This window comes from Tamandua tetradactyla, chromosome 3, assembly GCF_023851605.1.
Source record: "Tamandua tetradactyla isolate mTamTet1 chromosome 3, mTamTet1.pri, whole genome shotgun sequence".
In the NCBI taxonomy this organism is placed as follows: domain Eukaryota; kingdom Metazoa; phylum Chordata; class Mammalia; order Pilosa; family Myrmecophagidae; genus Tamandua; species Tamandua tetradactyla.
The window spans coordinates 86,049,525-86,062,409 of NC_135329.1; positions in this window are offsets into that span (position 1 = coordinate 86,049,525).

Genomic DNA, 12,885 nt, shown 5'->3' on the forward strand with positions numbered 1-12,885 from the left:
ACTTAATAAATTCTTCCCTTCATAGCCATTCCATTTCTGGTATATTGTATTCTGGCAGCTAGCAAACTAGAACTCCCCTTTTATTCAGCTTGGGTTGAGGAGGTAGCTTTGGACATTGGGGTGTAGCGAGGGGGAATAGGGGATCTTTTTTTTTTTAGAACAAAGCTGATTTTTTATTTTTGTTTTTGATGTTGTTTTAAAATATTTTTATTGAGAAATCTTCATACACATACAGTCCATCCATAGTATACATTCAATGGCTTACAATATCATCATGTAGTTGTTTATTGATCACCGTGATCATCCTTAGAACATTTGCATTACTCCAGAAAAAGAAATAAAAAGAAAAAGCTCATTCATTCCATGCCCCTAATGCCTTCCTCTCATTGACCACTAGTATTTTAATCTATCCAGTTGTTTATCCCCATCCCCCAATTATTTATTTATTTATTATCCTTTTTTATTTTACTCATCTGTACATACCCTGAATAAAAAGAGCATCAGACACATGGTTTTCATAATCACACAGTCACATTGTAAAAGCTATATAGTTATGCAATTGTTTTCAAGAAGCAAGGCTACTGGAACACAGCTCAACAGTTTCAAGTACTTCTCTCCAGCCACTCCATTGCACCATAATCTAAAAAGGAATACCTATATAATGCATAAGAATAACCTCCAGGTTAACTGCTCGACTCTGTTTGAAATCTCTCAGCCACTGAAAATTTATTTCGTCTCATTTCTCTCTTCCTTCTTCTGATCAAGAAGGCTTTCTAGATCCCGTGATGCTGGGTCCTGGCTCGTCTCAGGAATCCTGTCCCACATTGCCAGGGAGATTTACATCCATAATAGGAGATCTTGCCACCCACTGTCTTATTTGCATCATTTGCAGCTTTAGCTAAAAGAGTCAGAGTCTCGTTTTAACAACTTTACCTTTGCCATGGTTTCCTTCCCTCAGAACATGGGCCTAGCTTTGTAACTGTCCTTGGGACAGCTGTCCAGGAAATTGCATGGAATGTCCAGTGTTGGCACCAGGAAAGGAAAGGATCACATTGTGCACAGAAGAAGGTATAGAGGGTTTGCATCTAGGGCCTCTAACTCAGATCTAACTCCCCTAGAATGGGTCAGCCTGAGCCCTGCCTGGCATGGAATACAGGGACAACTCTTCTTGAGAACACCTTAGAGCTAGAGAGGAACAGAGTTCAACTCTACTATATTGTCAGGTCTTTGTACTCCATGTGGTTGGTGGTTTGAAGCTGTATGTACCCAGAACAACATGTTTTTAAATCTAACCAGTTCTTATGAATGTGAACCCAATGTAGGCAAGGCCTTTTGATGAGGTTACTTCAGTTAACGTGTGACCCACTCAATCAGGAAGGGCCTTAATCTTATTACTGGAGTCCTTTAATAAGTGGAATAACATTTAGGCAGAGAGAGAAAGTCCAGAGGAAGCAACCAGAAGCTGAACATCAATGGAACTTGGTAGAGAAGGAAGAGATCAGAAGAGGCCACCACATACCTTGCAGTATGCCAAGGACTGCTGGCAACCCAGCCCAGAGCATCCCAGTCTTTGGGGAGAAAACATCACGTTGGTGACACCTTGATTTGGGCTTTCTTTTAACTTCAAAACCATAAGATACTAAATTCCCATTGTTTAATCAATCCATTTGGTGGTACTTGCTTGAGCAGTCTTGGAATCTAAAATAATGGCCTTCTTTTTTCTTTTAATTGCTGAGTTAATTGTGTTGTGTTCTATGTGATACTGATTCTTTGAAACTTGCTGAGACTTGTTTTGTCGCCTCCTATGAGGGTTAATTTTTAAAATATTCCATGTACGCTTGTGAAGAATGTACATCCTCATCACGGCCAGGTTCAACTTCTGTCTAGTATGTCAAACTTGCTATACTGTTGCTGAAAATGTATGTACACTTACTACTATTTGCATATCAATTATTGAGAATGGCATGTAAAAAATTCCTGCTATCATTTTGCTTAATATATTTTGAGGTCATGTTATTAGGTGTACCCAAGTAAAGTATTACTTTATATTTCCGATGAACTGTTCCATTTATCATTATATGCCACTTCTAATAGTTTTTGCTTGAAGTCCATTTTTATCTGACATTAATTTAGCTATGCCAGGTTGATTTCATTTACCTGGTCTTTCTATTCCCATTATTTTATTCTCCCCACCTTCCCTAATTCTTTTTTTTTTCAAAACAAAATTTTATTAATAAGCATATTAAACATATTCAAAGGAATAAAATGCAAAGATCCTAAAATACACATCATGATAAATGATAATTTATGAAATATCCCTCTCCTGATAAAATTTCAGCTTTTTGCATTTGCTTCTACATATCTTGCCATCTTTATCCTGTTGCTTTTCTATCTCTTTCCCTCTAACTTTTCCTTTCTATAGTTACATTAACACATTCACTGTTTCCTCTGTGGCTATAGAAAGTTTACCCCTATACAACCTATGATAGTCACCATTACATTTCTTAATATACTCTAACTTTGCCAACATCTAGATAGTACCTATAACCTTCCTTTCCCCTCAGCCTCAAGCATGTTGTTAGCTGTGCATCTATACTCCCTGAGTAGAGATGTGGTGTTTTATTTTCCAGTTTTACCTGTTGAGTTTTTGCATTTTTCTCTCTCTAGAATGCTTTATGATTTTCTCTTTATCACTTGCATTTCAAAATTTCACCAAGATGTGTCTAGGAGTGAGTGTCTTTTCATCAATCTTACTGGGTACATGGTAGACACTTAGAATCTTAAGGCTCAAATCTTGCTTTAGCTCTGGAAAGTTTTCTTTAATTATTTCTTCAATTATTTCCTCCCCTCCATTCTCTTTATTATATGTTTTTGGAATTCCTATTAAACGAATGTTGGAGCTTCTGATTCTATCCTCTATGTCTCTTAAACTTTGTTTTTTAATATATGCTTGGCCGTTTGCATTGTTGTCTCAGATCCTAGATTGCTGTTTTTTTCTTCAAGTATATCCATTCTGCTACTGAATTCATCTATTAAGTTTTTATTTTCCAAAACTTCTGAGAATTTTTAACATTTCCAGTTGCTTCTTGTATCTCTCTGAAACTATTAATTTTAAGTTTTCTCAAGTTTTCCTGTATTAAGTTTGCTCCTTTGGATGTTTGCTTTTCCATTTGCAGAATTTTACGTCTCTCTTTCTCAGTTTTCCTCAAAAGCTTGGTGACTTTTTTTTAAACTTTTTAAATTGCATAGTATAACATATATACAAAGCAAAGAAATAAAGAAGTAATAGTTTTCAAAGCACTCTTCAACAAGTGGTTACAGGACAGTTCCCAGAGTTTGTCATGGGCTACCATATGATCCTCTCATATTTTTCCTTCTAGCTGCTCCAGAATATAGGAGGCTAGAGGACTTAAATTTTTTTTATCATCACAATTGACTTTTTTTCCTTCTTTTTTTGTGAAAAATAACATACATACAAAAAAGCTATAAATTTTAGAGCACAGCACCACAATTAGTTGTCAATATATTTCAGAGTTTGGCATGGGTTACAATTTCACAATTTTAGGTTTTTACTTCTAGCTGCTCTAAAATACTGGAGACTAAAAGAGATATCACTTTAATGATTCAACATTCATATTCATTCGTTAAATTCTATCTTCTCTGTATAACTCCACCATCACCTTAGATCTTTCATAATCTCTCTTTAGGGTTGTTTGGCCTACGGCAATTCTAAATTTTTGATATTGGAAGGGTCTGTCACTAATATGGGGTAGGGAGATGGAACTATCTGATGTTCCAGAGAGGCTGGGGTAGGTTTCAGGACTTATCTGGACCAGGGCCCCATGTGGAGGTTGTAGGTTTCTGGAAAGTTACTCAGGGGCATGGAAGCATTGTGGAGTCTTATATATTGCCCTAAGTGTTCTTTAAGATTGGTTGGAATGGTCCTGGTTGGGGGTTAATAGGTTATGATAGTTAGCAAGGTCTACTTGAAGCTTGCATGAGAGCAACCTCCAGAGTAGCCTCTTGACTGAACTCTCTCTGTTCTTTATTAATTACACTTCCCCCCCTTTGGTCAGGTATTAATTACACTTCTTTCCCCCCTTTTGGTCAGGTTGTAATTGTTGATCCCATGGTGTCAGGTCTGAATTCATCCCTGGGAGTCATTTCCCACGTCACCAGGGACACTTTCACCCCTGGATGTCATGTCCCATGTGAAGGGCAGGCAATGATTTCACTTGCGGAGTTGGGCTTAGAGAGACTGAGGCCACATCTGAGCAACAACAGAGGTCCTCCAGAAGTGACTGTTAGGAATGCATATAGGCAATCTAAGCTTCTCCGCTACCTACATAAACTTCACAAGAGTTAGCCTCATGATCAAGGGCATGGCCTATTGATCTGGGTGTCCCTAACATTTGACACAGTATCAGGAGATTCCCTGATGGTAGGGTTTAATAGTTTCATAGTCTTTCTCCACTCCCTCAGGGAGCCTTGCCAATATTTCTTGATTATCTGCTTAATATACTCTAGGATGTTTCCAGGCATTACAATAATCTATACAGGATTAAAAGACCCCTTTCATATCCTGAGCTCCCTGTGTCTCAATTGTTCAAATGAGCTATACAGATAGGTTGAATTAGATTAAGTTCTGTGACTTTCGATGGAGTAGGCAAATTTGTACATGAATGCTTGTTCTGTTTACCACAGCTTATCTCCAGAGAGTTTGAAGAAGAGGTTAAATGTAAGGCTGGAAAGGCTGTCCTAATTTCTTGATTTTGGAGCATAGCCATTTTCTTTTCCTTCTGGGTTTTGTCTACCATCTGGTGTTTTACCAGCTATTTCTTATCAGAATCCCAAAGGCAGTAATTAAAGGCAATTTCTTTAAGTCCATGTGAGGCCTCTTCTTTCTCAGTCTTGGAGGTAGACTTTAATTCCTCTCCTTTAAAGGTCTTTCTTTCTTCCTATGTTGTCTTCTTCCATTTTCCACTCTGAGGCTTCTTCCTCCTCTGGTTCCATATCCTTTACCTTTTTAACATCCCTGGGTATGTTAAAACTTCATATTTTGTATCTATTAAGTATGACCCTGAAAGGTTGAGTCCTGCTCCTCATGTAAACCTAAGGCCTCTTCCCCCTAATTTTCTAGTTCTGAGGCCTCTCCTTCTTCCTCCTCCTCCTCCTCCAGTCCCAAGACCTCTTCTCCCTCCTCTTCCAGTTCTGAAGTTACTCCTTCTTTCTTCTCCTTTTCCAGTACTTCTTCCAACAACTTGGGGACTTCTTTCTATTTCCACTCTGAAGACTCTTCTTTCTGAACTTCTGAGTTCTTCACCTCTTCGGGCTCAGCAACCTTTACCTCTTTAATAAATAGAAAGCTCAGACCACCATTAGTTGTTCTCCCATCTCCATGCTTTGAGTCTATTAGAGTTTTACCCACTTTTTCTTGAACCCCATGTCTTCTTCTTCCTCCTTGGTTTATTTTTCCATTTAGTAAGAGCACATCCTTCACTAATTCTTTCATAGAAGACTTGTGGGCAATATATTTTCTGAGGCTTTGCAGGTCTGAAAATGCCTTTAATTCACTATCACATTTAAATGCTAACTTAGCTTGGCTTAGAAATTTTTTCAAAGTAATTTTCTCTCAGAATGTTGAAAATATTGCTCCATTGCTTCCTAAGAGCTAGTGTTGCTGATGAAAAGTCTGCTGCCAATGTGAGTGCTGCTCCTTCATCTAGCAACGATTTTTCTTCTATGGAAGCTTTTAGAGTTTTCTCTTTATTCTTGAAATTCTGAAGATTTTTCTTTCTCATTTATTTGACTCGTACATCCTCCTTGTTCTCTCTGTTCTATTCTTCTGTAACATCGATTTGGGTATTGCAATTTCTGTATCTGTCATCTCCATTGCTTGTTTCCTTCTACATTTTCTGTGAGTGATTTTGTGATACATTCTGGAATGGAACACTAACATACTACTCAGATTTATCTAATTTACTACTTAGTGTATTGATTTCCTTTTCTTTAAAGGTCAAAATTTCAATATCCTCAACTATCTTAACATTTTTTCCTTCTATTCTCTCTACCAATGCCATAATTTGTGGGGCTAAATCTCTTATTTGTCACCACTCTTTCCTATTACTGGAAATTGTTGAATTTTTAATTAACCATAATAACCATAATGTCCACTACCCTATTGCTGTTGCCAAATGCATTGTCATACCAGGAAATGAACTTGATGAAGTGGTGATTGAGGGCAATGCCATTCTCAACATCAAAAATGGAAGACTGGGTATCACTGTTAAAGTTGCAGGTGACAACCTGGTCCTCAGTGTAGCCCAGGATGCCTTTTAGGGGCCTCTCTGACACCTGCTTCACCACCTTTTTGATGTCACCATCAAGACAGTATTTGGCTGCTTTCTAAAGATATAACTGTAGTTGTAACTGTAATTATTATAATGACTAATAAGGGGGATAGAAAAAGTAAAATAAAAATACTGGACAACACAAACATGTAAAACAAAGACTGTGGTCAGAGTTAAACTTGATGAAGTTCTTGCATTTCAAAAATAAAGAAGAGATACAGATTAATTGTTTACTTTGTTTAGCATGTGTGTTAAAATTTTAGAAGTAATTATTACAGGAACAGAAATGGAATGCATAATTTCTAAACAATGGGGTGAGGAGGAAGAAAACTTCACCAAGCCAAAAAGAAAGCAGGAAAAGAGAATCAAAAAGAAGAAAAAGGATAAATTAAAAGTACAAAATAAAATAAATTATGTAGAAATAAATCCAGATGTATCAGTGTTCCTAAGAAAGGTTAAGAGGGAAAAGATAGAAATCACGAACTTGGATTTTTAAAAATTACAGCTACATTCTGTTTACAAGAGATCAGATCCATGAAGGACAGATTTTGGGTGGGGACACAGAAGATCATGCCAGAGAGTTTCCCATTCAGCTCCAGGATGACCTTGCCCACTTCCTTGGCAACAATGGTAGAGCCAGGGTGATGTTCTGAGCAGCCTTATGGCTATCATGTCACATTTTCCTGGAGGGGCCATCTACAAGTCTTCTGGGTAGCAGTAATGGCATGAATGGTGGTCATGAGTCCCTCCATGATACCAAAGATGTCATGGAAGAACTTGGCCAGAACAGGTGGGAAGTTGGTGGTACAGGAAGCATTGCTGACATGCTTAAGAACATTGTCATACTTTACATGGTTCATGTCCATCACAAACATGTGGGTATCAACCAAAGGGGCAAAGATGATGTCTCTTTTGGTTCCACCCTTAAAGTGAGCTCCAGCCTTCTTCATGATCGTGATAACACCAGTGGACTCCACAACATATTCAGCATCAGCATCACCCCTTTTGATGTTGGTGGGCTCTCACTCCTGGAAGATAGTAATGGGATTCCCATTGATGACAAGTTTCCCATTCTCAGCTTTGGTGGTACCTTTGAACTTGCCATGGTGGAATCATACTAGAACATATAAGGCCTTGTAGCTGAGGTCAGCGAATGGGTCATTGATGGCAACAAGCTTACACTTTGCTAGAGTTCATAGCGGCTCTGGTGACTAGGTACCCAGTAAGGCCAAATCTGTTTATTTCGACCTTCGCAGTGTCTCAGAGATGTGGCTGGCACCGCACGAAAAGATGCGACTATTTATCAAGTAAGGAGGAGCAAAGAGCCTCAACATTGTTTTAAGTGATGTATTAATGTTGTTACATATAGCTTTATGCTTTAATTCTAGCTGCCTATAGTATTTCATTTTATTAGTACAGACTATTTTTACTCTTGAAAAAAGACTTTTTAACTAACATTCATTTTTCTTTAAATATTATCTATTAATAATAATTATTAATAACAGTATTATTATTTTTGTCATGGAAAATATAAAGCATACACAAAAATAGAATAATGAATCACTTTGTAGCCATCATCCAAACTTAACAATTATCAATTCATGGCCAATCTCGTTTCATCTATCTCTACCCAATGGATTATTTTTAAACAAACACTATACATTGCATCATTTCATCTGTTAATTGTTCAGTATATTTCTCTAAAACATAAAGATTCTTTTAAAAAAATAATCACAATTCCATAGTAACACCTACAAATTTAGCAACAATAATTCATTATATTATCAACTCTTCAGCTAGTGATAAAATTTTCAATCATCCCATAAATATCATTAAAAAAATAGTTTGAATCAATTCAAATAAGGCCCATTCATTGTGATTGATTGATTTGACTCTTAAATATCTTTTGGGGTTTCTCCCTTTCTTCTTTTCCCTTGAAAAAAATTTCCTTGCAATTGGTTGAAGAAACCAAGTTGTCACCTTATGGAGTTTCCAACAATCTGAGTGTTGCTGATCCCATCCCTATGTTATCATTTAACATGTTCTTATAGCCCCTTTTTTCCATTTATTTGTAGTTAGAACTAGATGTCACACTTAATGTTGAATAATTTCACTGAGTGAAAGCCTCTTGATTGGTGGTTATTTTTTCTTGGCACTTTGAAGATATTTTGTTGGCTTTAGGCTTTCGTTATGGGTATTGAGAAGTCTGAGGTCAGTCTATTTTTTTTATATCCTGACTGTCCTTGCCTTTGCTCTTGGAGTTCTGCATTCACTTTACTTTTATTTATCTTACCTGTAGCTCATTACAACTTCTTCATTGGACGAGCCATGTCCTTCATTAACTATGGAAAATTCTCAGCCATGAATTTTTTGCATATTGCATCTCTCCCATTCTCTCTATGCACTCCTTCAGGAATTTCTATGAAATGTAAACTGAATAGTCTATTTCTGTCTTCTGGATCTCATAGTTTTTCTTTCAAATTTTCCATCGTTTTATCTCTTTTGTGTGGTGTGGTAGTTAGGTTTGGGTATCAACTTGGCCAGGTGAAAGCACCTAGTTCTATTGCTGTGGACATGAGCCAATGGCATATGAACCTCATCTGTTGCTGATTAAATCTGCAGCTGGCTAGGAGGCATGCCTGCTGCAATGAATGATGTTTGATTTAATTGGCTGGAAACTTAAATGAGAGAGTTCAATGTAGCACAGCCCAAGCAGCTCAGCATACCTTATCTCAGGCTCGCAGCTCAGCCCAGGCCTTTGGAGATGCAGAAAGGAATCACCCCAAGGAAAGTTGTTGGAACCCAGAGGCCTGGAGAGAAGGCCAGTAGATATCACCCTGTGCCTTCCCATGTAAGAAAGAACCTCAGTTGAAAGTTAGCTGCCTTTCCTCTGAAGAACTATATATTTTTAACTAAATAAATCCCCTTTAAATAAATTCAATTAAATAAATCCCCTTTAATTGAAATTCAATCCATCTCTGGTGTGTTGCATTCCAGCAGCTAGCAAACTAGAACATGTGGTATTCTGGGAAGTTTCTTCAAACTTAATTTCCAGTTCACTATTGCTCCATTCAGCTGTGTTTTACTTGCAATTAACATGCCTGCTATGTCCTTCATTTCAATGACCATGGTCTTTAGTTCCATAAACTCTATTTTGTTCATTTTTAAACATGGTTGTTATTTTAGTGTCTTGCTGCTTTATCATGAGTTTTATCTTTTCAAGTTTTTAAAATATTTTTAACCCCCAAAATTTTATAAATATTTTATAACCTGTATCTAATTTTTCTATTATCTGAAGCTCTCAGGAGTCTAATTCAATGGCTCATTGTTTCTTGAGACCCTTGTTCATAACAGCTTGATCCCTCACTTGCTTTGTGGTTTTGGATTGTGAATCCCTTTTCATAGGCCCAGATTGTGCATTCCTCTAAGGAAGCTTTGTGCTTGCTTCAGACTCCTCAAGGGCATTAACAGCTTAGAATCATTATTTTTATTTTTATTGTAATTATTATTATTTCTCTAGAGTGCGATTTCTGGACAATACATGAAGGTGGTCTGGAGGCTACATATTCTTATGGGAACATTTTCTTTCTAATCCAGAGTGCAATCTGAGACAATTAAGCTCCATTTTAGCCACATTTTGCTGGTGGACAGATTTTGCTTATTCTCTGAAAGTATAACGGTTTGAGGGTGCTGGCTTTTGGGGGACCTCTATTCTAACTGCCCTCATCTGTGCCCCAGGTCATAACTTTTGCCTTCATGGTCAGTGAAACTTAACCCCCTGGAAACTGCCAGCCTCCCCACCCAAGGAAGCCAAAATGTTAGCTTCACTTCTTTATTTTTCAGTTTCCTGACTGTATCAGGCAGAATTATGCCTCCCTCTCCCTATGAGTTGTCCACATCCTAATCCCTGGAACCTGTGAATATGTTTTGAAATGTGCTGAAGAGGAATTAGAGTTGCAGATGGAACTGAGGTTGCTCATCAACTGATGTTACAATAGGAAGATGATTTTACATGATCCAAGTAGGCCCATTATAACCACACAATCCCTTCAAAGTGGTTGAGCAACAAAAGTTAGAGTAGATAAAATGGACTTCATCAAAATTAAAAACTTTTGTGTGTCAAAAGACATCATCAACAAAATGAAAAGATAACCTGCTTGCAAATCATATATTTGATAAGGGTTTAACATCCAGAGCTATAAAGAACTGCTACAACTCAAAAACAAAAAGACAAACAACCCAATTTAAACAATGGGTAGAGAATGTTAATAGACATTTCTCTGAAGAAGATCTAGAAATGGCCAGTAAACACATGAAAAGACGCTTGACACCATTAGTCATTAGGGAAATGCAAATCCAAGTCACATGAGGTATCAGTTCACACCTACTAGGACGGCTATAATAAAGAAGACGCTTATAATAAACAACATGTTGGCAAGATGTGGAGGAATGGGAACCTTTGCATATTGTTGGTGGCAATGTAAAATGGTGCAGCTGCTGTGGAAAGGTTTGGCAGTTCCTTAAAATGTTAAAACATAGAATTATAATTCCACTTAGCAATTCCACTGCTAAGTATATGCCTCAAAGAATTGACAAAAAGGATTCAAACAAATCCTGGTACTACAATATTCAATAAAACATTTTCACAAAAGCCCAAAGGTAGGAACAACCCAAGAGTCCATCAACAAATGAATGGATAAACAGAATATGGTATATGCATACAATGAAATATTATTCAGCTATGAAAGGACGGAAGTTCTGACACATGCTTCAACCTGGATGAAACTTGAAATCATCATGTTGAATGACATAAGGCAACAGAACGATATCAAATATCCAGAATAAACAAATTCATGGAGAGAGAAAATAGATTAGAAGTTACCAGGGGCTGGTGGGGGTGGGGATGAAATGGGGGAGGTTTGGCTCAATAAGTACACAGATTCTGGGGGTCATGAAAAAGTCTTGGTAATGGATGGTGGTGATGGTAGCATAGCATTGTGAATATAATTAACACCACTGAGTTGTACACTTAAAAATAGTTAAAATGGGGCGGGCCACAGTGGCTCAGCAGGTAAGAATACTTATCTGCCATGCCTGAGGACCCGGGTTCGATTCCTGGTGCCTGCCCATGTAATAAAAAAAAAAAAAGTTAAAATGAGAAATTCTTATATATATACGTATATATAACTACAATTTAAAAAAACGTAAGAGGGAGACAGAAGCGAGCCAGAGGGAAGTGTGATTATGGAAGAATTGTCAGAGTGGCAATGCCACTGGTTCTGAAGATGGAGGAAGGAGGCTATGAGCCAGGATATGTGGATGGCCTCTAAGAAGCTGAAAAAAGCTATGGAAACATTCTCCGTTAGAGCTGCTAGAAAAGAGCATGGCTTAGGGCTCCCCATTCCTGACCTCTGACCTCCAGAACCATAAGATAATAAATTTGGTTGTGTTAAGCCACCAAGTTTGTGGCAATGCTATGGTAGCAATAGAAAATTAATGCACGCTCTAGAATTTGGGGCCCCAAGTGATTGCTTTACTTTTCTGTGAATGTGACCATGCATTTGAAAGGACCCATGTCTCATCCAGCATTTTTAGGTGTCTGGTAGTGACAGGGGAGACACAACACAGTCTACCATATGGTTGGTTTTTCCTACTTTCACTTTTGAAAGATTCATATTATTGTTTGTTTTTTCCTACCTTTATTTTTTTTAAAAAATATTTTTATTGGTAAAACAACATACAAACACAAATATTCTTAATATTTAAACATCCCATACATGATGTACAATCAATGGCTCACAATATCATCACATAGCTGTGCATTCATCTCAATGATAATTTTTTTAGAACATTCTGCTTCACTCCAGAAAGAGAAATAAACAGAGAAAAGAAAAAACTTATACATCCCATACCTCTTACCCCTCCATCTCATTGACTACCGGTATTTCAATCTACCCAATTTTTTACCCTTTATCCTCCTCCCATTATTTCTTTATTTTTTACTCATCTGTTCATACCCTGGATAAAAGGAGCATCGGACACATGGTTTTCACAATCACATGGTCACAGTGTAAAAGCAATGTAGTTATATAATCGTCTTCAAGAATCAAGGCTACTGGAACACAACTCAACAGTTTCAGGTATTTCCCTCCAGCCACTCCAACACACCATGAACTAAAAAGAAATCCATACTATACATAAGAATAACCTCCAGGATAACTGCTTGACTCTGTTTGAAAATCTCTCAGCCACTGAAAGTTTATTTTGTCTCATTTCTCTCTTCCCCCTTTTGGTCAAGAAGGCTTTATACCCCCACAATGTCAGGTGTGCTCATCCAGGGGTTTCTGTCCCATGTTGCCAAGTAGATTTACACCCCTGGGAGTCATGTCCCATGTAGTGGGAGGGCAGAAATTTCACCTGCTGAGCTGGCTTAGAGAAAGAAACCTTCACTTCTGAAAGATTCATATTATTGTTCCTTCCCAGACCTTTTGGTCCTTCCATTGTACTCCTCCTTGTCGACCCCCCAATATCTTCT